This window comes from Watersipora subatra, chromosome 3, assembly GCF_963576615.1.
Source record: "Watersipora subatra chromosome 3, tzWatSuba1.1, whole genome shotgun sequence".
In the NCBI taxonomy this organism is placed as follows: domain Eukaryota; kingdom Metazoa; phylum Bryozoa; class Gymnolaemata; order Cheilostomatida; family Watersiporidae; genus Watersipora; species Watersipora subatra.
This window is the reverse complement of record NC_088710.1, coordinates 3,494,800-3,521,744: the sequence shown is the minus strand read 5'-3', so window position 1 is coordinate 3,521,744 and position 26,945 is coordinate 3,494,800. Positions and strand designations below refer to the sequence as shown.

The window sequence follows — 26,945 nt, the reverse complement described above, 5'->3', positions numbered from 1 at the left end:
AGGTATTATTTTAAACGGAACAAATGAGAGACAATCTATGTTAGCTGTTCGCGTATTAATCATTAAGAACTTAAGCTAAATCATACAAAGTCAAATATCTTAATGGCAAAAAGTTTAGCCGATCTTCATATTAACATAATTTCCGGAAACAACGAAAATAAACATATCTCACCATTCTTTAGCTCATCCCACACACCTCCAGCAAGTCGTACTTTTATTACCAAATTCTATATAATGCTAACCATTAAAATATAATCTCTTTAAATCAACCCTTTCGATGAATCTTTCCAAAGTTATTGCTAAGTCGATCATTTTCTTTCGCCTTTGGAGAATTCGATTAGCTTGGCGTGTTCGTAAAATGTGTATCATTACCTTCACACGGCTGATGAAGACTTGAATGTAAAGCAGAGTGGCGCAGTGGAAGCGTGCTGGGCCCATAACCCAGAGGTCGGTGGATCGAAACCACTCTCTGCTAGATCTAACAATTACTAGGTGTGAGCTTTTTCATAAAGAGAGATTTTCAAGTTGCGCATGAGTAAGTTTGAGGCGTATTTACAGCAATATTTTTGAATCTTAAGAAAAAATCATTGAGATACAAGTTTTATTTTATATGGAAAGGTAAGTCTGTTTCTTAAAATAATAGTTTTGCAAAACTCTCCGTGTCGGGGAATTGAACCCCGGTCTCCCACGAGCTGCTTCGCATGACAGGCGGGGATACTCACCACTATACTAACACGGATTTCTTGCTGCATGTACTCTATCTGCCATAATTTTGATGTCAAAATATGTAAAAATGTGTTTTTTGTAGCTGATGTTGTCAATCATTTGTGTTTTCCGTTATCTAAACCTGAAGTTTAAAAAAACAAAATAGGTCAACACAAAGGTATTATTTTAAACGGAACAAATGAGAGACAATCTATGTTAGCTGTTCGCGTATTAATCATTAAGAACTTAAGCTAAATCATACAAAGTCAAATATCTTAATGGCAAAAAGTTTAGCCGATCTTCATATTAACATAATTTCCGGAAACAACGAAAATAAACATATCTCACCATTCTTTAGCTCATCCCACACACCTCCAGCAAGTCGTACTTTTATTAGCAAATTCTATATAATGCTAACCATTAAAATATAATCTCTTTAAATCAACCCTTTCGATGAATCTTTCCAAAGTTATTGCTAAGTCGATCATTTTCTTTCGCCTTTGGAGAATTCGATTAGCTTGGCGTGTTCGTAAAATGTGTATCATTACCTTCACACGGCTGATGAACACTTGAATGTAAAGCAGAGTGGTGCAGTGGAAGCGTGCTGGGCCCATAACCCAGAGGTCGGTGGATCGAAACCACTCTCTGCTAGATCTAACAATTACTAGGTGTGAGCTTTTTCAAAAAGAGAGATTTTCAAGTTGCGCATGAGTAAGTTTGAGGCGTATTTACAGCAATATTTTTGAATGTTAAGGAAAAATCATTGAGATACAAGTTTTGTTTTATATGGAAAGGTAAGTCTGTTTCTTAAAATAATAGTTTTGCAAAACTCTCCGTGTCGGGGAACTGAACCCCAGTCTCCCGCGAGCTGCTTCGCATATCAGGCGGGGATACTCACCACTATACTAACACGGATTTCTTGCTGCATGTACTCTATCTGCCATAATTTTGATGTCAAAATATGTAAAAATATGTGTTTTGTAGCTGATGTTGTCAATCATTTGTGTTTTCCGTTATCTAAACCTGAAGTTTAAAAAAACAAAATAGGTCAACGCAAAAGTATTATTTTAAACGGAACAAATGAGAGACAATCTATGTTAGCTGTTCGCGTATTAATCATTAAGAACTTAAGCTAAATCATACAAAGTCAAATATCTTAATGGCAAAAAGTTTAGCCGATCTTCATATTAACATAATTTCCGGAAACAACGAAAACAAACATATCTCACCATTCTTTAGCTCATCCCACACACCTCCAGCAAGTCGTACTTTTATTAGCAAATTCTAATGCTAACCATTAAAATATAATCCCTTTAAGTCAACCCTTTCGATGAATCTTTCCAAAGTTATTGCTAAGTCGATCATTTTCTTTCGCCTTTGGAGAATTCGATTAGCTTGGCGTGTTCGTAAAATGTGTATTATTGCCTTCACACGGCTGATGAAGACTTGAATGTAAAGCAGAGTGGTGCAGTGGAAGCGTGCTGGGCCCATAACCCAGAGGTCGGTGGATCGAAACCACTCTGCTAGATCTAGCAATTACTAGGTATGAGCTTTTTCAAAAAGAGAGATTTTCAAGTTGTGCATGAGTAAGTTTGAGGCGTATTTACAGCAATATTTTTGAATGTTAAGAAAAAATCATTGAGATACAAGTTTTATTTTATATGGAAAGGTAAGTCTGTTTCTTAAAATAATAGTTTTACAAAACTCTCCTTGTCGGGGAATTGAACCCCGGTCTCCCACGAGCTGCTTCGCATGACAGGCGGGGATACTCACCACTATACTAACACGGATTTCTTGCTGCATGTACTCTATCTGCCATAATTTTGATGTCAAAATATGTAAAAATGTGTTTTTTGTAGCTGATGTTGTCAATCATTTGTGTTTTCCGTTATCTAAACCTGAAGTTTAAAAAAAACAAAATAGGTCAACGCAAAGGTATTATTTTAAACGGAACAAATGAGAGACAATCTATGTTAGCTGTTCGCGTATTAATCATTAAGAACTTAAGCTAAATCATACAAAGTCAAATATCTTAATGGCAAAAAGTTTAGCCGATCTTCATATTAACATAATTTCCGGAAACAACGAAAATAAACATATCTCACCATTCTTTAGCTGATCCCACACACCTCCAGCCAGTCGTACTTTTACTACCAAATTCTATATAATGCTAACCATTAAAATATAATCTCTTTAAATCAACCCTTTCGATGAATCTTTCCAAAGTTATTGCTAAGTCGATCATTTTCTTTCGCCTTTGGAGAATTCGATTAGCTTGGCATGTTCGTAAAATGTGCATCATTGCCTTCACACGGCTGATGAAGACTTGAATGTAAAGCAGAGTGGCGCAGTGGAAGCGTGCTGGGCCCATAACCCAGAGGTCGGTGGATCGAAACCACTCTCTGCTAGATCTAACAATTACTAGGTGTGAGCTTTTTCAAAAAGAGAGATTTTCAAGTTGCGCATGAGTAAGTTTGAGGCGTATTTACAGCAATATTTTTGAATGTTAAGAAAAAATCATTGAGATACAAGTTTTATTTTATATGGAAAGGTAAGTCTGTTTCTTAAAATAATAGTTTTACAAAACTCTCCGTGTCGGGGAATTGAACCCCGGTCTCCCACGAGCTGCTTCGCATAACAGGCGGGGATACTCACCACTATACTAACACGGATTTCTTGCTGCATGTACTCTATTTGCCATAATTTTGATGTCAAAATATGTAAAAATATGTGTTTTTTGTAGCTGATGTTGTCAATCATTTGTGTTTTCCGTTATCTAAACCTGAAGTTTAAAAAAACAAAATAGGTCAACGCAAAGGTATTATTTTAAACGGAACAAATGAGAGACAATCTATGTTAGCTGTTCGCGTATTAATCATTAAGAACTTAAGCTAAATCATACAAAGTCAAATATCTTAATGGCAAAAAGTTTAGCCGATCTTCATATTAACATAATTTCCGGAAACAACGAAAATAAACATATCTCACCATTCTTTAGCTCATCCCACACACCTCCAGCAAGTCGTACTTTTATTAGCAAATTCTAATGCTAACCATTAAAATATAATCCCTTTAAGTCAACCCTTTCGATGAATCTTTCCAAAGTTTTTGCTAAGTAGATCATTTTCTTTCGCCTTTGGAGAATTCGATTAGCTTGGCGTGTTCGTAAAATGTGTATTATTGCCTTCACACGGCTGATGAAGACTTGAATGTAAAGCAGAGTGGCGCAGTGGAAGCGTGCTGGGCCCATAACCCAGAGGTCGGTGGATCGAAACCACTCTCTGCTAGATCTAGCAATTACTAGGTGTGAGCTTTTTCAAAAAGAGAGATTTTCAAGTTGCGCATGAGTAAGTTTGAGGCGTATTTACAGCAATATTTTTGAACGTTAAGGAAAATCATTGAGATACAAGTTTTATTTTATATGGAAAGGTAAGTCTGTTTCTTAAAATAATAGTTTTACAAAACTCTCCTTGTCGGGGAATTGAACCCCGGTCTCCCACGAGCTGCTTCGCATGACAGGCGGGGATACTCACCACTATACTAACACGGATTTCTTGCTGCATGTACTCTATCTGCCATAATTTTGATGTCAAAATATGTAAAAATGTGTTTTTTGTAGCTGATGTTGTCAATCATTTGTGTTTTCCGTTATCTAAACCTGAAGTTTAAAAAAAACAAAATAGGTCAACGCAAAGGTATTATTTTAAACGGAACAAATGAGAGACAATCTATGTTAGCTGTTCGCGTATTAATCATTAAGAACTTAAGCTAAATCATACAAAGTCAAATATCTTAATGGCAAAAAGTTTAGCCGATCTTCATATTAACATAATTTCCGGAAACAACGAAAATAAACATATCTCACCATTCTTTAGCTGATCCCACACACCTCCAGCCAGTCGTACTTTTACTACCAAATTCTATATAATGCTAACCATTAAAATATAATCTCTTTAAATCAACCCTTTCGATGAATCTTTCCAAAGTTATTGCTAAGTCGATCATTTTCTTTCGCCTTTGGAGAATTCGATTAGCTTGGCATGTTCGTAAAATGTGCATCATTGCCTTCACACGGCTGATGAAGACTTGAATGTAAAGCAGAGTGGCGCAGTGGAAGCGTGCTGGGCCCATAACCCAGAGGTCGGTGGATCGAAACCACTCTCTGCTAGATCTAACAATTACTAGGTGTGAGCTTTTTCAAAAAGAGAGATTTTCAAGTTGCGCATGAGTAAGTTTGAGGCGTATTTACAGCAATATTTTTGAATGTTAAGAAAAAATCATTGAGATACAAGTTTTATTTTATATGGAAAGGTAAGTCTGTTTCTTAAAATAATAGTTTTACAAAACTCTCCGTGTCGGGGAATTGAACCCCGGTCTCCCACGAGCTGCTTCGCATAACAGGCGGGGATACTCACCACTATACTAACACGGATTTCTTGCTGCATGTACTCTATTTGCCATAATTTTGATGTCAAAATATGTAAAAATATGTGTTTTTTGTAGCTGATGTTGTCAATCATTTGTGTTTTCCGTTATCTAAACCTGAAGTTTAAAAAAACAAAATAGGTCAACGCAAAGGTATTATTTTAAACGGAACAAATGAGAGACAATCTATGTTAGCTGTTCGCGTATTAATCATTAAGAACTTAAGCTAAATCATACAAAGTCAAATATCTTAATGGCAAAAAGTTTAGCCGATCTTCATATTAACATAATTTCCGGAAACAACGAAAATAAACATATCTCACCATTCTTTAGCTCATCCCACACACCTCCAGCAAGTCGTACTTTTATTAGCAAATTCTAATGCTAACCATTAAAATATAATCCCTTTAAGTCAACCCTTTCGATGAATCTTTCCAAAGTTTTTGCTAAGTAGATCATTTTCTTTCGCCTTTGGAGAATTCGATTAGCTTGGCGTGTTCGTAAAATGTGTATTATTGCCTTCACACGGCTGATGAAGACTTGAATGTAAAGCAGAGTGGCGCAGTGGAAGCGTGCTGGGCCCATAACCCAGAGGTCGGTGGATCGAAACCACTCTCTGCTAGATCTAGCAATTACTAGGTGTGAGCTTTTTCAAAAAGAGAGATTTTCAAGTTGCGCATGAGTAAGTTTGAGGCGTATTTACAGCAATATTTTTGAACGTTAAGGAAAATCATTGAGATACAAGTTTTATTTTATATGGAAAGGTAAGTCTGTTTCTTAAAATAATAGTTTTACAAAACTCTTCGTGTCGGGGAATTGAACCCCGGTCTCCCGCGAGCTGCTTCGCATGAAAGGCGGGGATACTCACCACTATACTAACATAGATTTCTTGCTGCATGTACTCTATCTGCCATAATTTTGATGTCAAAATATGTAAAAATGTGTTTTTTGTAGCTGATGTTGTCAATCATTTGTGTTTTCCGTTATCTAAACCTGAAGTTTAAAAAAACAAAATAGGTCAACACAAAGGTATTATTTTAAACGGAACAAATGAGAGACAATCTATGTTAGCTGTTCGCGTATTAATCATTAAGAACTTAAGCTAAATCATACAAAGTCAAATATCTTAATGGCAAAAGGTTTAGCCGATCTTCATATTAACATAATTTCCGGAAACAACGAAAATAAACATATCTCACCATTCTTTAGCTCATCCCACACACCTCCAGCCAGTCGTACTTTTATTACCAAATTCTATATAATGCTAACCATTAAAATATAATCTCTTTAAATCAACCCTTTCGATGAATCTTTCCAAAGTTATTGCTAAGTCGATCATTTTCTTTCGCCTTTGGAGAATTCGATTAGCTTGGCATGTTCGTAAAATGTGTATCATTACCTTCACACGGCTGATGAACACTTGAATGTAAAGCAGAGTGGTGCAGTGGAAGCGTGCTGGGCCCATAACCCAGAGGTCGGTGGATCGAAACCACTCTCTGCTAGATCTAACAATTACTAGGTGTGAGCTTTTTCAAAAAGAGAGATTTTCAAGTTGTGCATGAGTAAGTTTGAGGCGTATTTACAGCAATATTTTTGAATGTTAAGAAAAAATCATTGAGATACAAGTTTTATTTTATATGGAAAGGTAAGTCTGTTTCTTAAAATAATAGTTTTACAAAACTCTCCGTGTCGGGGAATTGAACCCCGGTCTCCCACGAGCTGCTTCGCATGACAGGCGGGGATACTCACCACTATACTAACACAGATTTCTTGCTGCATGTACTCTATCTGCCATAATTTTGATGTCAAAATATGTAAAAATGTGTTTTTTGTAGCTGATGTTGTCAATCATTTGTGTTTTCCGTTATCTAAACCTGAAGTTTAAAAAAACAAAATAGGTCAACACAAAGGTATTATTTTAAACGGAACAAATGAGAGACAATCTATGTTAGCTGTTCGCGTATTAATCATTAAGAACTTAAGCTAAATCATACAAAGTCAAATATCTTAATGGCAAAAAGTTTAGCCGATCTTCATATTAACATAATTTCCGGAAACAACGAAAATAAACATATCTCACCATTCTTTAGCTCATCCCACACACCTCCAGCAAGTCGTACTTTTATTACCAAATTCTATATAATGCTAACCATTAAAATATAATCTCTTTAAATCAACCCTTTCGATGAATCTTTCCAAAGTTATTGCTAAGTCGATCATTTTCTTTCGCCTTTGGAGAATTCGATTAGCTTGGCATGTTCGTAAAATGTGTATCATTGCCTTCACACGGCTGATGAAGACTTGAATGTAAAGCAGAGTGGCGCAGTGGAAGCGTGCTGGGCCCATAACCCAGAGGTCGGTGGATCGAAACCACTCTCTGCTAGATCTAACAATTACTAGGTGTGAGCTTTTTCAAAAAGAGAGAATTTCAAGTTGCGCATGAGTAAGTTTGAGGCGGATTTACCGCAATATTTTTGAATGTTAAGAAAAAATCATTGAGATACAAGTTTTATTTTATATGGAAAGGTAAGTCTGTTTCTTAAAATAATAGTTTTGCAAAACTCTCCGTGTCGGGGAATTGAACCCCGGTCTCCCACGAGCTGCTTCGCATGACAGGCGGGGATACTCACCACTATACTAACACGGATTTCTTGCTGCATGTACTCTATCTGCCATAATTTTGATGTCAAAATATGTAAAAATGTGTTTTTGTAGCTGATGTTGTCAATCATTTGTGTTTTCCGTTATCTAAACCTGAAGTTTAAAAAAACAAAATAGGTCAACACAAAGGTATTATTTTAAACGGAACAAATGAGAGACAATCTATGTTAGCTGTTCGCGTATTAATCATTAAGAACTTAAGCTAAATCATACAAAGTCAAATATCTTAATGGCAAAAAGTTTAGCCGATCTTCATATTAACATAATTTCCGGAAACAACGAAAATAAACATATCTCACCATTCTTTAGCTCATCCCACACACCTCCAGCAAGTCGTACTTTTATTACCAAATTCTATATAATGCTAACCATTAAAATATAATCTCTTTAAATCAACCCTTTCGATGAATCTTTCCAAAGTTATTGCTAAGTCGATCATTTTCTTTCGCCTTTGGAGAATTCGATTAGCTTGGCGTGTTCGTAAAATGTGTATCATTACCTTCACACGGCTGATGAAGACTTGAATGTAAAGCAGAGAGGTGCAGTGGAAGCGTGCTGGGCCCATAACCCAGAGGTCGGTGGATCGAAACCACTCTCTGCTAGATCTAACAATTACTAGGTGTGAGCTTTTTCATAAAGAGAGATTTTCAAGTTGCGCATGAGTAAGTTTGAGGCGTATTTACAGCAATATTTTTGAATCTTAAGAAAAAATCATTGAGATACAAGTTTTATTTTATATGGAAAGGTAAGTCTGTTTCTTAAAATAATAGTTTTGCAAAACTCTCCGTGTCGGGGAATTGAACCCCGGTCTCCCACGAGCTGCTTCGCATGACAGGCGGGGATACTCACCACTATACTAACACGGATTTCTTGCTGCATGTACTCTATCTGCCATAATTTTGATGTCAAAATATGTAAAAATGTGTTTTTTGTAGCTGATGTTGTCAATCATTTGTGTTTTCCGTTATCTAAACCTGAAGTTTAAAAAAACAAAATAGGTCAACACAAAGGTATTATTTTAAACGGAACAAATGAGAGACAATCTATGTTAGCTGTTCGCGTATTAATCATTAAGAACTTAAGCTAAATCATACAAAGTCAAATATCTTAATGGCAAAAAGTTTAGCCGATCTTCATATTAACATAATTTCCGGAAACAACGAAAATAAACATATCTCACCATTCTTTAGCTCATCCCACACACCTCCAGCAAGTCGTACTTTTATTAGCAAATTCTATATAATGCTAACCATTAAAATATAATCTCTTTAAATCAACCCTTTCGATGAATCTTTCCAAAGTTATTGCTAAGTCGATCATTTTCTTTCGCCTTTGGAGAATTCGATTAGCTTGGCATGTTCGTAAAATGTGTATCATTGCCTTCACACGGCTGATGAAGACTTGAATGTAAAGCAGAGTGGCGCAGTGGAAGCGTGCTGGGCCCATAACCCAGAGGTCGGTGGATCGAAACCACTCTCTGCTAGATCTAACAATTACTAGGTGTGAGCTTTTTCAAAAAGAGAGAATTTCAAGTTGCGCATGAGTAAGTTTGAGGCGGATTTACCGCAATATTTTTGAATGTTAAGAAAAAATCATTGAGATACAAGTTTTATTTTATATGGAAAGGTAAGTCTGTTTCTTAAAATAATAGTTTTGCAAAACTCTCCGTGTCGGGGAATTGAACCCCGGTCTCCCACGAGCTGCTTCGCATGACAGGCGGGGATACTCACCACTATACTAACACGGATTTCTTGCTGCATGTACTCTATCTGCCATAATTTTGATGTCAAAATATGTAAAAATGTGTTTTTTGTAGCTGATGTTGTCAATCATTTGTGTTTTCCGTTATCTAAACCTGAAGTTTAAAAAAACAAAATAGGTCAACACAAAGGTATTATTTTAAACGGAACAAATGAGAGACAATCTATGTTAGCTGTTCGCGTATTAATCATTAAGAACTTAAGCTAAATCATACAAAGTCAAATATCTTAATGGCAAAAAGTTTAGCCGATCTTCATATTAACATAATTTCCGGAAACAACGAAAATAAACATATCTCACCATTCTTTAGCTCATCCCACACACCTCCAGCAAGTCGTACTTTTATTACCAAATTCTATATAATGCTAACCATTAAAATATAATCTCTTTAAATCAACCCTTTCGATGAATCTTTCCAAAGTTATTGCTAAGTCGATCATTTTCTTTCGCCTTTGGAGAATTCGATTAGCTTGGCGTGTTCGTAAAATGTGTATCATTACCTTCACACGGCTGATGAAGACTTGAATGTAAAGCAGAGTGGCGCAGTGGAAGCGTGCTGGGCCCATAACCCAGAGGTCGGTGGATCGAAACCACTCTCTGCTAGATCTAACAATTACTAGGTGTGAGCTTTTTCATAAAGAGAGATTTTCAAGTTGCGCATGAGTAAGTTTGAGGCGTATTTACAGCAATATTTTTGAATCTTAAGAAAAAATCATTGAGATACAAGTTTTATTTTATATGGAAAGGTAAGTCTGTTTCTTAAAATAATAGTTTTGCAAAACTCTCCGTGTCGGGGAATTGAACCCCGGTCTCCCACGAGCTGCTTCGCATGACAGGCGGGGATACTCACCACTATACTAACACGGATTTCTTGCTGCATGTACTCTATCTGCCATAATTTTGATGTCAAAATATGTAAAAATGTGTTTTTTGTAGCTGATGTTGTCAATCATTTGTGTTTTCCGTTATCTAAACCTGAAGTTTAAAAAAACAAAATAGGTCAACACAAAGGTATTATTTTAAACGGAACAAATGAGAGACAATCTATGTTAGCTGTTCGCGTATTAATCATTAAGAACTTAAGCTAAATCATACAAAGTCAAATATCTTAATGGCAAAAAGTTTAGCCGATCTTCATATTAACATAATTTCCGGAAACAACGAAAATAAACATATCTCACCATTCTTTAGCTCATCCCACACACCTCCAGCAAGTCGTACTTTTATTACCAAATTCTATATAATGCTAACCATTAAAATATAATCTCTTTAAATCAACCCTTTCGATGAATCTTTCCAAAGTTATTGCTAAGTCGATCATTTTCTTTCGCCTTTGGAGAATTCGATTAGCTTGGCGTGTTCGTAAAATGTGTATCATTACCTTCACACGGCTGATGAACACTTGAATGTAAAGCAGAGTGGTGCAGTGGAAGCGTGCTGGGCCCATAACCCAGAGGTCGGTGGATCGAAACCACTCTCTGCTAGATCTAACAATTACTAGGTGTGAGCTTTTTCATAAAGAGAGATTTTCAAGTTGCGCATGAGTAAGTTTGAGGCGTATTTACAGCAATATTTTTGAATCTTAAGAAAAAATCATTGAGATACAAGTTTTATTTTATATGGAAAGGTAAGTCTGTTTCTTAAAATAATAGTTTTGCAAAACTCTCCGTGTCGGGGAATTGAACCCCGGTCTCCCACGAGCTGCTTCGCATGACAGGCGGGGATACTCACCACTATACTAACACGGATTTCTTGCTGCATGTACTCTATCTGCCATAATTTTGATGTCAAAATATGTAAAAATGTGTTTTTTGTAGCTGATGTTGTCAATCATTTGTGTTTTCCGTTATCTAAACCTGAAGTTTAAAAAAACAAAATAGGTCAACACAAAGGTATTATTTTAAACGGAACAAATGAGAGACAATCTATGTTAGCTGTTCGCGTATTAATCATTAAGAACTTAAGCTAAATCATACAAAGTCAAATATCTTAATGGCAAAAAGTTTAGCCGATCTTCATATTAACATAATTTCCGGAAACAACGAAAATAAACATATCTCACCATTCTTTAGCTCATCCCACACACCTCCAGCAAGTCGTACTTTTATTAGCAAATTCTATATAATGCTAACCATTAAAATATAATCTCTTTAAATCAACCCTTTCGATGAATCTTTCCAAAGTTATTGCTAAGTCGATCATTTTCTTTCGCCTTTGGAGAATTCGATTAGCTTGGCGTGTTCGTAAAATGTGTATCATTACCTTCACACGGCTGATGAACACTTGAATGTAAAGCAGAGTGGTGCAGTGGAAGCGTGCTGGGCCCATAACCCAGAGGTCGGTGGATCGAAACCACTCTCTGCTAGATCTAACAATTACTAGGTGTGAGCTTTTTCAAAAAGAGAGATTTTCAAGTTGCGCATGAGTAAGTTTGAGGCGTATTTACAGCAATATTTTTGAATGTTAAGGAAAAATCATTGAGATACAAGTTTTGTTTTATATGGAAAGGTAAGTCTGTTTCTTAAAATAATAGTTTTGCAAAACTCTCCGTGTCGGGGAACTGAACCCCAGTCTCCCGCGAGCTGCTTCGCATATCAGGCGGGGATACTCACCACTATACTAACACGGATTTCTTGCTGCATGTACTCTATCTGCCATAATTTTGATGTCAAAATATGTAAAAATATGTGTTTTGTAGCTGATGTTGTCAATCATTTGTGTTTTCCGTTATCTAAACCTGAAGTTTAAAAAAACAAAATAGGTCAACGCAAAAGTATTATTTTAAACGGAACAAATGAGAGACAATCTATGTTAGCTGTTCGCGTATTAATCATTAAGAACTTAAGCTAAATCATACAAAGTCAAATATCTTAATGGCAAAAAGTTTAGCCGATCTTCATATTAACATAATTTCCGGAAACAACGAAAACAAACATATCTCACCATTCTTTAGCTCATCCCACACACCTCCAGCAAGTCGTACTTTTATTAGCAAATTCTAATGCTAACCATTAAAATATAATCCCTTTAAGTCAACCCTTTCGATGAATCTTTCCAAAGTTATTGCTAAGTCGATCATTTTCTTTCGCCTTTGGAGAATTCGATTAGCTTGGCGTGTTCGTAAAATGTGTATTATTGCCTTCACACGGCTGATGAAGACTTGAATGTAAAGCAGAGTGGTGCAGTGGAAGCGTGCTGGGCCCATAACCCAGAGGTCGGTGGATCGAAACCACTCTGCTAGATCTAGCAATTACTAGGTATGAGCTTTTTCAAAAAGAGAGATTTTCAAGTTGTGCATGAGTAAGTTTGAGGCGTATTTACAGCAATATTTTTGAATGTTAAGAAAAAATCATTGAGATACAAGTTTTATTTTATATGGAAAGGTAAGTCTGTTTCTTAAAATAATAGTTTTACAAAACTCTCCGTGTCGGGGAATTGAACCCCGGTCTCCCACGAGCTGCTTCGCATGACAGGCGGGGATACTCACCACTATACTAACACGGATTTCTTGCTGCATGTACTCTATCTGCCATAATTTTGATGTCAAAATATGTAAAAATGTGTTTTTTGTAGCTGATGTTGTCAATCATTTGTGTTTTCCGTTATCTAAACCTGAAGTTTAAAAAAACAAAATAGGTCAACACAAAGGTATTATTTTAAACGGAACAAATGAGAGACAATCTATGTTAGCTGTTCGCGTATTAATCATTAAGAACTTAAGCTAAATCATACAAAGTCAAATATCTTAATGGCAAAAAGTTTAGCCGATCTTCATATTAACATAATTTCCGGAAACAACGAAAATAAACATATCTCACCATTCTTTAGCTCATCCCACACACCTCCAGCCAGTCGTACTTTTATTACCAAATTCTATATAATGCTAACCATTAAAATATAATCTCTTTAAATCAACCCTTTCGATGAATCTTTCCAAAGTTATTGCTAAGTCGATCATTTTCTTTCGCCTTTGGAGAATTCGATTAGCTTGGCATGTTCGTAAAATGTGTATCATTACCTTCACACGGCTGATGAACACTTGAATGTAAAGCAGAGTGGTGCAGTGGAAGCGTGCTGGGCCCATAACCCAGAGGTCGGTGGATCGAAACCACTCTCTGCTAGATCTAACAATTACTAGGTGTGAGCTTTTTCAAAAAGAGAGATTTTCAAGTTGTGCATGAGTAAGTTTGAGGCGTATTTACAGCAATATTTTTGAATGTTAAGAAAAAATCATTGAGATACAAGTTTTATTTTATATGGAAAGGTAAGTCTGTTTCTTAAAATAATAGTTTTACAAAACTCTCCGTGTCGGGGAATTGAACCCCGGTCTCCCACGAGCTGCTTCGCATGACAGGCGGGGATACTCACCACTATACTAACACAGATTTCTTGCTGCATGTACTCTATCTGCCATAATTTTGATGTCAAAATATGTAAAAATGTGTTTTTTGTAGCTGATGTTGTCAATCATTTGTGTTTTCCGTTATCTAAACCTGAAGTTTAAAAAAACAAAATAGGTCAACACAAAGGTATTATTTTAAACGGAACAAATGAGAGACAATCTATGTTAGCTGTTCGCGTATTAATCATTAAGAACTTAAGCTAAATCATACAAAGTCAAATATCTTAATGGCAAAAAGTTTAGCCGATCTTCATATTAACATAATTTCCGGAAACAACGAAAATAAACATATCTCACCATTCTTTAGCTCATCCCACACACCTCCAGCAAGTCGTACTTTTATTACCAAATTCTATATAATGCTAACCATTAAAATATAATCTCTTTAAATCAACCCTTTCGATGAATTTTTCCAAAGTTATTGCTAAGTCGATCATTTTCTTTCGCCTTTGGAGAATTCGATTAGCTTGGCATGTTCGTAAAATGTGTATCATTGCCTTCACACGGCTGATGAAGACTTGAATGTAAAGCAGAGTGGCGCAGTGGAAGCGTGCTGGGCCCATAACCCAGAGGTCGGTGGATCGAAACCACTCTCTGCTAGATCTAACAATTACTAGGTGTGAGCTTTTTCAAAAAGAGAGAATTTCAAGTTGCGCATGAGTAAGTTTGAGGCGGATTTACCGCAATATTTTTGAATGTTAAGAAAAAATCATTGAGATACAAGTTTTATTTTATATGGAAAGGTAAGTCTGTTTCTTAAAATAATAGTTTTGCAAAACTATCCGTGTCGGGGAATTGAACCCCGGTCTCCCACGAGCTGCTTCGCATGACAGGCGGGGATACTCACCACTATACTAACACGGATTTCTTGCTGCATGTACTCTATCTGCCATAATTTTGATGTCAAAATATGTAAAAATGTGTTTTTGTAGCTGATGTTGTCAATCATTTGTGTTTTCCGTTATCTAAACCTGAAGTTTAAAAAAACAAAATAGGTCAACACAAAGGTATTATTTTAAACGGAACAAATGAGAGACAATCTATGTTAGCTGTTCGCGTATTAATCATTAAGAACTTAAGCTAAATCATACAAAGTCAAATATCTTAATGGCAAAAAGTTTAGCCGATCTTCATATTAACATAATTTCCGGAAACAACGAAAATAAACATATCTCACCATTCTTTAGCTCATCCCACACACCTCCAGCAAGTCGTACTTTTATTACCAAATTCTATATAATGCTAACCATTAAAATATAATCTCTTTAAATCAACCCTTTCGATGAATCTTTCCAAAGTTATTGCTAAGTCGATCATTTTCTTTCGCCTTTGGAGAATTCGATTAGCTTGGCGTGTTCGTAAAATGTGTATCATTACCTTCACACGGCTGATGAAGACTTGAATGTAAAGCAGAGTGGTGCAGTGGAAGCGTGCTGGGCCCATAACCCAGAGGTCGGTGGATCGAAACCACTCTCTGCTAGATCTAACAATTACTAGGTGTGAGCTTTTTCATAAAGAGAGATTTTCAAGTTGCGCATGAGTAAGTTTGAGGCGTATTTACAGCAATATTTTTGAATCTTAAGAAAAAATCATTGAGATACAAGTTTTATTTTATATGGAAAGGTAAGTCTGTTTCTTAAAATAATAGTTTTGCAAAACTCTCCGTGTCGGGGAATTGAACCCCGGTCTCCCACGAGCTGCTTCGCATGACAGGCGGGGATACTCACCACTATACTAACACGGATTTCTTGCTGCATGTACTCTATCTGCCATAATTTTGATGTCAAAATATGTAAAAATGTGTTTTTTGTAGCTGATGTTGTCAATCATTTGTGTTTTCCGTTATCTAAACCTGAAGTTTAAAAAAACAAAATAGGTCAACACAAAGGTATTATTTTAAACGGAACAAATGAGAGACAATCTATGTTAGCTGTTCGCGTATTAATCATTAAGAACTTAAGCTAAATCATACAAAGTCAAATATCTTAATGGCAAAAAGTTTAGCCGATCTTCATATTAACATAATTTCCGGAAACAACGAAAATAAACATATCTCACCATTCTTTAGCTCATCCCACACACCTCCAGCAAGTCGTACTTTTATTAGCAAATTCTATATAATGCTAACCATTAAAATATAATCTCTTTAAATCAACCCTTTCGATGAATCTTTCCAAAGTTATTGCTAAGTCGATCATTTTCTTTCGCCTTTGGAGAATTCGATTAGCTTGGCATGTTCGTAAAATGTGTATCATTGCCTTCACACGGCTGATGAAGACTTGAATGTAAAGCAGAGTGGCGCAGTGGAAGCGTGCTGGGCCCATAACCCAGAGGTCGGTGGATCGAAACCACTCTCTGCTAGATCTAACAATTACTAGGTGTGAGCTTTTTCATAAAGAGAGAATTTCAAGTTGCGCATGAGTAAGTTTGAGGCGTATTTACAGCAATATTTTTGAATCTTAAGAAAAAATCATTGAGATACAAGTTTTATTTTATATGGAAAGGTAAGTCTGTTTCTTAAAATAATAGTTTTGCAAAACTCTCCGTGTCGGGGAATTGAACCCCGGTCTCCCACGAGCTGCTTCGCATGACAGGCGGGGATACTCACCACTATACTAACACGGATTTCTTGCTGCATGTACTCTATCTGCCATAATTTTGATGTCAAAATATGTAAAAATGTGTTTTTTGTAGCTGATGTTGTCAATCATTTGTGTTTTCCGTTATCTAAACCTGAAGTTTAAAAAAACAAAATAGGTCAACACAAAGGTATTATTTTAAACGGAACAAATGAGAGACAATCTATGTTAGCTGTTCGCGTATTAATCATTAAGAACTTAAGCTAAATCATACAAAGTCAAATATCTTAATGGCAAAAAGTTTAGCCGATCTTCATATTAACATAATTTCCGGAAACAACGAAAATAAACATATCTCACCATTCTTTAGCTCATCCCACACACCTCCAGCAAGTCGTACTTTTATTACCAAATTCTATATAATGCTAACCATTAAAATATAATCTCTTTAAATCAACCCTTTCGATGAATCTTTCCAAAGTTATTGCTAAGTCGATCATTTTCTTTCGCCTTTGGAGAATTCGATTAGCTTGGCGTGTTCGTAAAATGTGTATCATTACCTTCACACGGCTGATGAACACTTGAATGTAAAGCAGAGTGGTGCAGTGGAAGCGTGCTGGGCCCATAACCCAGAGGTCGGTGGATCGAAACCACTCTCTGCTAGATCTAACAATTACTAGGTGTGAGCTTTTTCATAAAGAGAGATTTTCAAGTTGCGCATGAGTAAGTTTGAGGCGTATTTACAGCAATATTTTTGAATCTTAAGAAAAAATCATTGAGATACAAGTTTTATTTTATATGGAAAGGTAAGTCTGTTTCTTAAAATAATAGTTTTGCAAAACTCTCCGTGTCGGGGAATTGAACCCCGGTCTCCCACGAGCTGCTTCGCATGACAGGCGGGGATACTCACCACTATACTAACACGGATTTCTTGCTGCATGTACTCTATCTGCCATAATTTTGATGTCAAAATATGTAAAAATGTGTTTTTTGTAGCTGATGTTGTCAATCATTTGTGTTTTCCGTTATCTAAACCTGAAGTTTAAAAAAACAAAATAGGTCAACACAAAGGTATTATTTTAAACGGAACAAATGAGAGACAATCTATGTTAGCTGTTCGCGTATTAATCATTAAGAACTTAAGCTAAATCATACAAAGTCAAATATCTTAATGGCAAAAAGTTTAGCCGATCTTCATATTAACATAATTTCCGGAAACAACGAAAATAAACATATCTCACCATTCTTTAGCTCATCCCACACACCTCCAGCAAGTCGTACTTTTATTAGCAAATTCTATATAATGCTAACCATTAAAATATAATCTCTTTAAATCAACCCTTTCGATGAATCTTTCCAAAGTTATTGCTAAGTCGATCATTTTCTTTCGCCTTTGGAGAATTCGATTAGCTTGGCGTGTTCGTAAAATGTGTATCATTACCTTCACACGGCTGATGAACACTTGAATGTAAAGCAGAGTGGTGCAGTGGAAGCGTGCTGGGCCCATAACCCAGAGGTCGGTGGATCGAAACCACTCTCTGCTAGATCTAACAATTACTAGGTGTGAGCTTTTTCAAAAAGAGAGATTTTCAAGTTGCGCATGAGTAAGTTTGAGGCGTATTTACAGCAATATTTTTGAATGTTAAGGAAAAATCATTGAGATACAAGTTTTGTTTTATATGGAAAGGTAAGTCTGTTTCTTAAAATAATAGTTTTGCAAAACTCTCCGTGTCGGGGAACTGAACCCCAGTCTCCCGCGAGCTGCTTCGCATATCAGGCGGGGATACTCACCACTATACTAACACGGATTTCTTGCTGCATGTACTCTATCTGCCATAATTTTGATGTCAAAATATGTAAAAATATGTGTTTTGTAGCTGATGTTGTCAATCATTTGTGTTTTCCGTTATCTAAACCTGAAGTTTAAAAAAACAAAATAGGTCAACGCAAAAGTATTATTTTAAACGGAACAAATGAGAGACAATCTATGTTAGCTGTTCGCGTATTAATCATTAAGAACTTAAGCTAAATCATACAAAGTCAAATATCTTAATGGCAAAAAGTTTAGCCGATCTTCATATTAACATAATTTCCGGAAACAACGAAAACAAACATATCTCACCATTCTTTAGCTCATCCCACACACCTCCAGCAAGTCGTACTTTTATTAGCAAATTCTAATGCTAACCATTAAAATATAATCCCTTTAAGTCAACCCTTTCGATGAATCTTTCCAAAGTTATTGCTAAGTCGATCATTTTCTTTCGCCTTTGGAGAATTCGATTAGCTTGGCGTGTTCGTAAAATGTGTATTATTGCCTTCACACGGCTGATGAAGACTTGAATGTAAAGCAGAGTGGTGCAGTGGAAGCGTGCTGGGCCCATAACCCAGAGGTCGGTGGATCGAAACCACTCTGCTAGATCTAGCAATTACTAGGTATGAGCTTTTTCAAAAAGAGAGATTTTCAAGTTGTGCATGAGTAAGTTTGAGGCGTATTTACAGCAATATTTTTGAATGTTAAGAAAAAATCATTGAGATACAAGTTTTATTTTATATGGAAAGGTAAGTCTGTTTCTTAAAATAATAGTTTTACAAAACTCTCCGTGTCGGGGAATTGAACCCCGGTCTCCCACGAGCTGCTTCGCATGACAGGCGGGGATACTCACCACTATACTAACACGGATTTCTTGCTGCATGTACTCTATCTGCCATAATTTTGATGTCAAAATATGTAAAAATGTGTTTTTTGTAGCTGATGTTGTCAATCATTTGTGTTTTCCGTTATCTAAACCTGAAGTTTAAAAAAAACAAAATAGGTCAACGCAAAGGTATTATTTTAAACGGAACAAATGAGAGACAATCTATGTTAGCTGTTCGCGTATTAATCATTAAGAACTTAAGCTAAATCATACAAAGTCAAATATCTTAATGGCAAAAAGTTTAGCCGATCTTCATATTAACATAATTTCCGGAAACAACGAAAATAAACATATCTCACCATTCTTTAGCTGATCCCACACACCTCCAGCCAGTCGTACTTTTACTACCAAATTCTATATAATGCTAACCATTAAAATATAATCTCTTTAAATCAACCCTTTCGATGAATCTTTCCAAAGTTATTGCTAAGTCGATCATTTTCTTTCGCCTTTGGAGAATTCGATTAGCTTGGCATGTTCGTAAAATGTGTATCATTGCCTTCACACGGCTGATGAAGACTTGAATGTAAAGCAGAGTGGCGCAGTGGAAGCGTGCTGGGCCCATAACCCAGAGGTCGGTGGATCGAAACCACTCTCTGCTAGATCTAACAATTACTAGGTGTGAGCTTTTTCAAAAAGAGAGATTTTCAAGTTGCGCATGAGTAAGTTTGAGGCGTATTTACAGCAATATTTTTGAATGTTAAGAAAAAATCATTGAGATACAAGTTTTATTTTATATGGAAAGGTAAGTCTGTTTCTTAAAATAATAGTTTTACAAAACTCTCCGTGTCGGGGAATTGAACCCCGGTCTCCCACGAGCTGCTTCGCATAACAGGCGGGGATACTCACCACTATACTAACACGGATTTCTTGCTGCATGTACTCTATTTGCCATAATTTTGATGTCAAAATATGTAAAAATATGTGTTTTTTGTAGCTGATGTTGTCAATCATTTGTGTTTTCCGTTATCTAAACCTGAAGTTTAAAAAAACAAAATAGGTCAACGCAAAGGTATTATTTTAAACGGAACAAATGAGAGACAATCTATGTTAGCTGTTCGCGTATTAATCATTAAGAACTTAAGCTAAATCATACAAAGTCAAATATCTTAATGGCAAAAAGTTTAGCCGATCTTCATATTAACATAATTTCCGGAAACAACGAAAATAAACATATCTCACCATTCTTTAGCTCATCCCACACACCTCCAGCAAGTCGTACTTTTATTAGCAAATTCTAATGCTAACCATTAAAATATAATCCCTTTAAGTCAACCCTTTCGATGAATCTTTCCAAAGTTTTTGCTAAGTAGATCATTTTCTTTCGCCTTTGGAGAATTCGATTAGCTTGGCGTGTTCGTAAAATGTGTATTATTGCCTTCACACGGCTGATGAAGACTTGAATGTAAAGCAGAGTGGTGCAGTGGAAGCGTGCTGGGCCCATAACCCAGAGGTCGGTGGATCGAAACCACTCTCTGCTAGATCTAGCAATTACTAGGTGTGAGCTTTTTCAAAAAGAGAGATTTTCAAGTTGCGCATGAGTAAGTTTGAGGCGTATTTACAGCAATATTTTTGAACGTTAAGGAAAATCATTGAGATACAAGTTTTATTTTATATGGAAAGGTAAGTCTGTTTCTTAAAATAATAGTTTTACAAAACTCTCCGTGTCGGGGAATTGAACCCCGGTCTCCCGCGAGCTGCTTCGCATGACAGGCTGGGATACTCACCACTATACTAACACGGATTTCTTGCTGCATGTACTCTATCTGCCATAATTTTGATGTCAAAATATGTAAAAATATGTGTTTTGTAGCTGATGTTGTCAATCATTTGTGTTTTCCGTTATCTAAACCTGAAGTTTAAAAAAACAAAATAGGTCAACGCAAAAGTATTATTTTAAACGGAACAAATGAGAGACAATCTATGTTAGCTGTTCGCGTATTAATCATTAAGAACTTAAGCTAAATCATACAAAGTCAAATATCTTAATGGCAAAAAGTTTAGCCGATCTTCATATTAACATAATTTCTGGAACCAACGAAAATAAACATATCTCACCATTCTTTAGCTGATCCCACACACCTCCAGCCAGTCGTACTTTTACTACCAAATTCTATATAATGCTAACCATTAAAATATAATCTCTTTAAATCAACCCTTTCGATGAATCTTTCCAAAGTTATTGCTAAGTCGATCATTTTCTTTCGCCTTTGGAGAATTCGATTAGCTTGGCATGTTCGTAAAATGTGTATCATTGCCTTCACACGGCTGATGAAGACTTGAATGTAAAGCAGAGTGGCGCAGTGCAAGCGTGCTGGGCCCATAACCCAGAGGTCGGTGGATCGAAACCACTCTCTGCTAGATCTAACAATTACTAGGTGTGAGCTTTTTCAAAAAGAGAGATTTTCAAGTTGCGCATGAGTAAGTTTGAGGCGTATTTACAGCAATATTTTTGAATGTTAAGAAAAAATCATTGAGATACAAGTTTTATTTTATATGGAAAGGTAAGTCTGTTTCTTAAAATAATAGTTTTACAAAACTCTCCGTGTCGGGGAATTGAACCCCGGTCTCCCACGAGCTGCTTCGCATGATAGGCGGGGATACTCACCACTATACTAACACGGATTTCTTGCTGCATGTACTCTATCTGCCATAATTTTGATGTCAAAATATGTAAAAATATGTGTTTTGTAGCTGATGTTGTCAATCATTTGTGTTTTCCGTTATCTAAACCTGAAGTTTAAAAAAACAAAATAGGTCAACGCAAAGGTATTATTTTAAACGGAACAAATGAGAGACAATCTATGTTAGCTGTTCGCGTATTAATCATTAAGAACTTAAGCTAAATCATACAAAGTCAAATATCTTAATGGCAAAAAGTTTAGCCGATCTTCATATTAACATAATTTCCGGAAACAACGAAAATAAACATATCTCACCATTCTTTAGCTCATCCCACACCCCTCTAGCAAGTCGTACTTTTATTACCAAATTCTATATAATGCTAACCATTAAAATATAATCTCTTTAAATCAACCCTTTCGATGAATCTTTCCAAAGTTATTGCTAAGTCGATCATTTTCTTTCGCCTTTGGAGAATTCGATTAGCTTGGCATGTTCGTAAAATGTGTATCATTGCCTTCACACGGCTGATGAACACTTGAATGTAAAGCAGAGTGGCGCAGTGGAAGCGTGCTGGGCCCATAACCCAGAGGTCGGTGGATCGAAACCACTCTCTGCTAGATCTAATAATTATTAGGTGTGAGCTTTTTCATAAAGAGAGATTTTCAAGTTGCGCATGAGTAAGTTTGAGGCGTATTTACAGCAATATTTTTGAATATTAATAAAAAATCATTGAGATACAAGTTTTATTTTATATGGAAAGGTAAGTCTGTTTCTTAAAATAATAGTTTTACAAAACTCTCCGTGTCGGGGAATTGAACCCCGGTCTCCCGCGAGCTGCTTCGCATGACAGGCGGGGATACTCACCACTATACTAACATAGATTTCTTGCTGCATGTACTCTATCTGCCATAATTTTGATGTCAAAATATGTAAAAATGTGTTTTTTGTAGCTGATGTTGTCAATCATTTGTGTTTTCCGTTATCTAAACCTGAAGTTTAAAAAAACAAAATAGGTCAACACAAAGGTATTATTTTAAACGGAACAAATGAGAGACAATCTATGTTAGCTGTTCGCGTATTAATCATTAAGAACTTAAGCTAAATCATACAAAGTCAAATATCTTAATGGCAAAAAGTTTAGCCGATCTTCATATTAACATAATTTCCGGAAACAACGAAAATAAACATATCTCACCATTCTTTAGCTCATCCCACACACCTCCAGCAAGTCGTACTTTTATTAGCAAATTCTATATAATGCTAACCATTAAAATATAATCTCTTTAAATCAACCCTTTCGATGAATCTTTCCAAAGTTATTGCTAAGTCGATCATTTTCTTTCGCCTTTGGAGAATTCGATTAGCTTGGCGTGTTCGTAAAATGTGTATCATTACCTTCACACGGCTGATGAACACTTGAATGTAAAGCAGAGTGGTGCAGTGGAAGCGTGCTGGGCCCATAACCCAGAGGTCGGTGGATCGAAACCACTCTCTGCTAGATCTAACAATTACTAGGTGTGAGCTTTTTCAAAAAGAGAGATTTTCAAGTTGCGCATGAGTAAGTTTGAGGCGTATTTACAGCAATATTTTTGAATGTTAAGGAAAAATCATTGAGATACAAGTTTTGTTTTATATGGAAAGGTAAGTCTGTTTCTTAAAATAATAGTTTTGCAAAACTCTCCGTGTCGGGGAACTGAACCCCAGTCTCCCGCGAGCTGCTTCGCATATCAGGCGGGGATACTCACCACTATACTAACACGGATTTCTTGCTGCATGTACTCTATCTGCCATAATTTTGATGTCAAAATATGTAAAAATATGTGTTTTGTAGCTGATGTTGTCAATCATTTGTGTTTTCCGTTATCTAAACCTGAAGTTTAAAAAAACAAAATAGGTCAACGCAAAGGTATTATTTTAAACGGAACAAATGAGAGACAATCTATGTTAGCTGTTCGCGTATTAATCATTAAGAACTTAAGCTAAATCATACAAAGTCAAATATCTTAATGGCAAAAAGTTTAGCCGATCTTCATATTAACATAATTTCCGGAAACAACGAAAACAAACATATCTCACCATTCTTTAGCTCATCCCACACACCTCCAGCAAGTCGTACTTTTATTAGCAAATTCTAATGCTAACCATTAAAATATAATCCCTTTAAGTCAACCCTTTCGATGAATCTTTCCAAAGTTATTGCTAAGTCGATCATTTTCTTTCGCCTTTGGAGAATTCGATTAGCTTGGCGTGTTCGTAAAATGTGTATTATTGCCTTCACACGGCTGATGAAGACTTGAATGTAAAGCAGAGTGGTGCAGTGGAAGCGTGCTGGGCCCATAACCCAGAGGTCGGTGGATCGAAACCACTCTGCTAGATCTAGCAATTACTAGGTATGAGCTTTTTCAAAAAGAGAGATTTTCAAGTTGTGCATGAGTAAGTTTGAGGCGTATTTACAGCAATATTTTTGAATGTTAAGAAAAAATCATTGAGATACAAGTTTTATTTTATATGGAAAGGTAAGTCTGTTTCTTAAAATAATAGTTTTACAAAACTCTCCGTGTCGGGGAATTGAACCCCGGTCTCCCACGAGCTGCTTCGCATGACAGGCGGGGATACTCACCACTATACTAACACGGATTTCTTGCTGCATGTACTCTATCTGCCATAATTTTGATGTCAAAATATGTAAAAATGTGTTTTTTGTAGCTGATGTTGTCAATCATTTGTGTTTTCCGTTATCTAAACCTGAAGTTTAAAAAAAACAAAATAGGTCAACGCAAAGGTATTATTTTAAACGGAACAAATGAGAGACAATCTATGTTAGCTGTTCGCGTATTAATCATTAAGAACTTAAGCTAAATCATACAAAGTCAAATATCTTAATGGCAAAAAGTTTAGCCGATCTTCATATTAACATAATTTCCGGAAACAACGAAAATAAACATATCTCACCATTCTTTAGCTGATCCCACACACCTCCAGCCAGTCGTACTTTTACTACCAAATTCTATATAATGCTAACCATTAAAATATAATCTCTTTAAATCAACCCTTTCGATGAATCTTTCCAAAGTTATTGCTAAGTCGATCATTTTCTTTCGCCTTTGGAGAATTCGATTAGCTTGGCATGTTCGTAAAATGTGTATCATTGCCTTCACACGGCTGATGAAGACTTGAATGTAAAGCAGAGTGGCGCAGTGGAAGCGTGCTGGGCCCATAACCCAGAGGTCGGTGGATCGAAACCACTCTCTGCTAGATCTAACAATTACTAGGTGTGAGCTTTTTCAAAAAGAGAGATTTTCAAGTTGCGCATGAGTAAGTTTGAGGCGTATTTACAGCAATATTTTTGAATGTTAAGAAAAAATCATTGAGATACAAGTTTTATTTTATATGGAAAGGTAAGTCTGTTTCTTAAAATAATAGTTTTACAAAACTCTCCGTGTCGGGGAATTGAACCCCGGTCTCCCACGAGCTGCTTCGCATAACAGGCGGGGATACTCACCACTATACTAACACGGATTTCTTGCTGCATGTACTCTATTTGCCATAATTTTGATGTCAAAATATGTAAAAATATGTGTTTTTTGTAGCTGATGTTGTCAATCATTTGTGTTTTCCGTTATCTAAACCTGAAGTTTAAAAAAACAAAATAGGTCAACGCAAAGGTATTATTTTAAACGGAACAAATGAGAGACAATCTATGTTAGCTGTTCGCGTATTAATCATTAAGAACTTAAGCTAAATCATACAAAGTCAAATATCTTAATGGCAAAAAGTTTAGCCGATCTTCATATTAACATAATTTCCGGAAACAACGAAAATAAACATATCTCACCATTCTTTAGCTCATCCCACACACCTCCAGCAAGTCGTACTTTTATTAGCAAATTCTAATGCTAACCATTAAAATATAATCCCTTTAAGTCAACCCTTTCGATGAATCTTTCCAAAGTTTTTGCTAAGTAGATCATTTTCTTTCGCCTTTGGAGAATTCGATTAGCTTGGCGTGTTCGTAAAATGTGTATTATTGCCTTCACACGGCTGATGAAGACTTGAATGTAAAGCAGAGTGGTGCAGTGGAAGCGTGCTGGGCCCATAACCCAGAGGTCGGTGGATCGAAACCACTCTCTGCTAGATCTAGCAATTACTAGGTGTGAGCTTTTTCAAAAAGAGAGATTTTCAAGTTGCGCATGAGTAAGTTTGAGGCGTATTTACAGCAATATTTTTGAACGTTAAGGAAAATCATTGAGATACAAGTTTTATTTTATATGGAAAGGTAAGTCTGTTTCTTAAAATAATAGTTTTACAAAACTCTCCGTGTCGGGGAATTGAACCCCGGTCTCCCGCGAGCTGCTTCGCATGACAGGCGGGGATACTCACCACTATACTAACACGGATTTCTTGCTGCATGTACTCTATCTGCCATAATTTTGATGTCAAAATATGTAAAAATATGTGTTTTGTAGCTGATGTTGTCAATCATTTGTGTTTTCCGTTATCTAAACCTGAAGTTTAAAAAAACAAAATAGGTCAACGCAAAAGTATTATTTTAAACGGAACAAATGAGAGACAATCTATGTTAGCTGTTCGCGTATTAATCATTAAGAACTTAAGCTAAATCATACAAAGTCAAATATCTTAATGGCAAAAAGTTTAGCCGATCTTCATATTAACATAATTTCCGGAACCAACGAAAATAAACATATCTCACCATTCTTTAGCTGATCCCACACACCTCCAGCCAGTCGTACTTTTACTACCAAATTCTATATAATGCTAACCATTAAAATATAATCTCTTTAAATCAACCCTTTCGATGAATCTTTCCAAAGTTATTGCTAAGTCGATCATTTTCTTTCGCCTTTGGAGAATTCGATTAGCTTGGCATGTTCGTAAAATGTGTATCATTGCCTTCACACGGCTGATGAAGACTTGAATGTAAAGCAGAGTGGCGCAGTGCAAGCGTGCTGGGCCCATAACCCAGAGGTCGGTGGATCGAAACCACTCTCTGCTAGATCTAACAATTACTAGGTGTGAGCTTTTTCAAAAAGAGAGATTTTCAAGTTGCGCATGAGTAAGTTTGAGGCG

General features: G+C 36.2%; 1 protein-coding gene and 1 non-coding gene across 2 annotated transcripts in view; one reads left to right on the top strand and one right to left on the bottom strand.

Moving 5' to 3' along the window:
* Positions 1-26,945, top strand: part of LOC137389641 (protein IWS1 homolog) — a 185,136-nt gene that overhangs the window by 35,813 nt on the left and 122,378 nt on the right. The gene's annotated exons all lie outside the window — the stretch shown is intronic.
* Positions 26,171-26,254, bottom strand: Trnad-guc (transfer RNA aspartic acid (anticodon GUC)). The gene is given in 2 exon segments: positions 26,171-26,205; positions 26,218-26,254. It is a non-coding gene; the product is annotated as a tRNA-Asp (tRNA).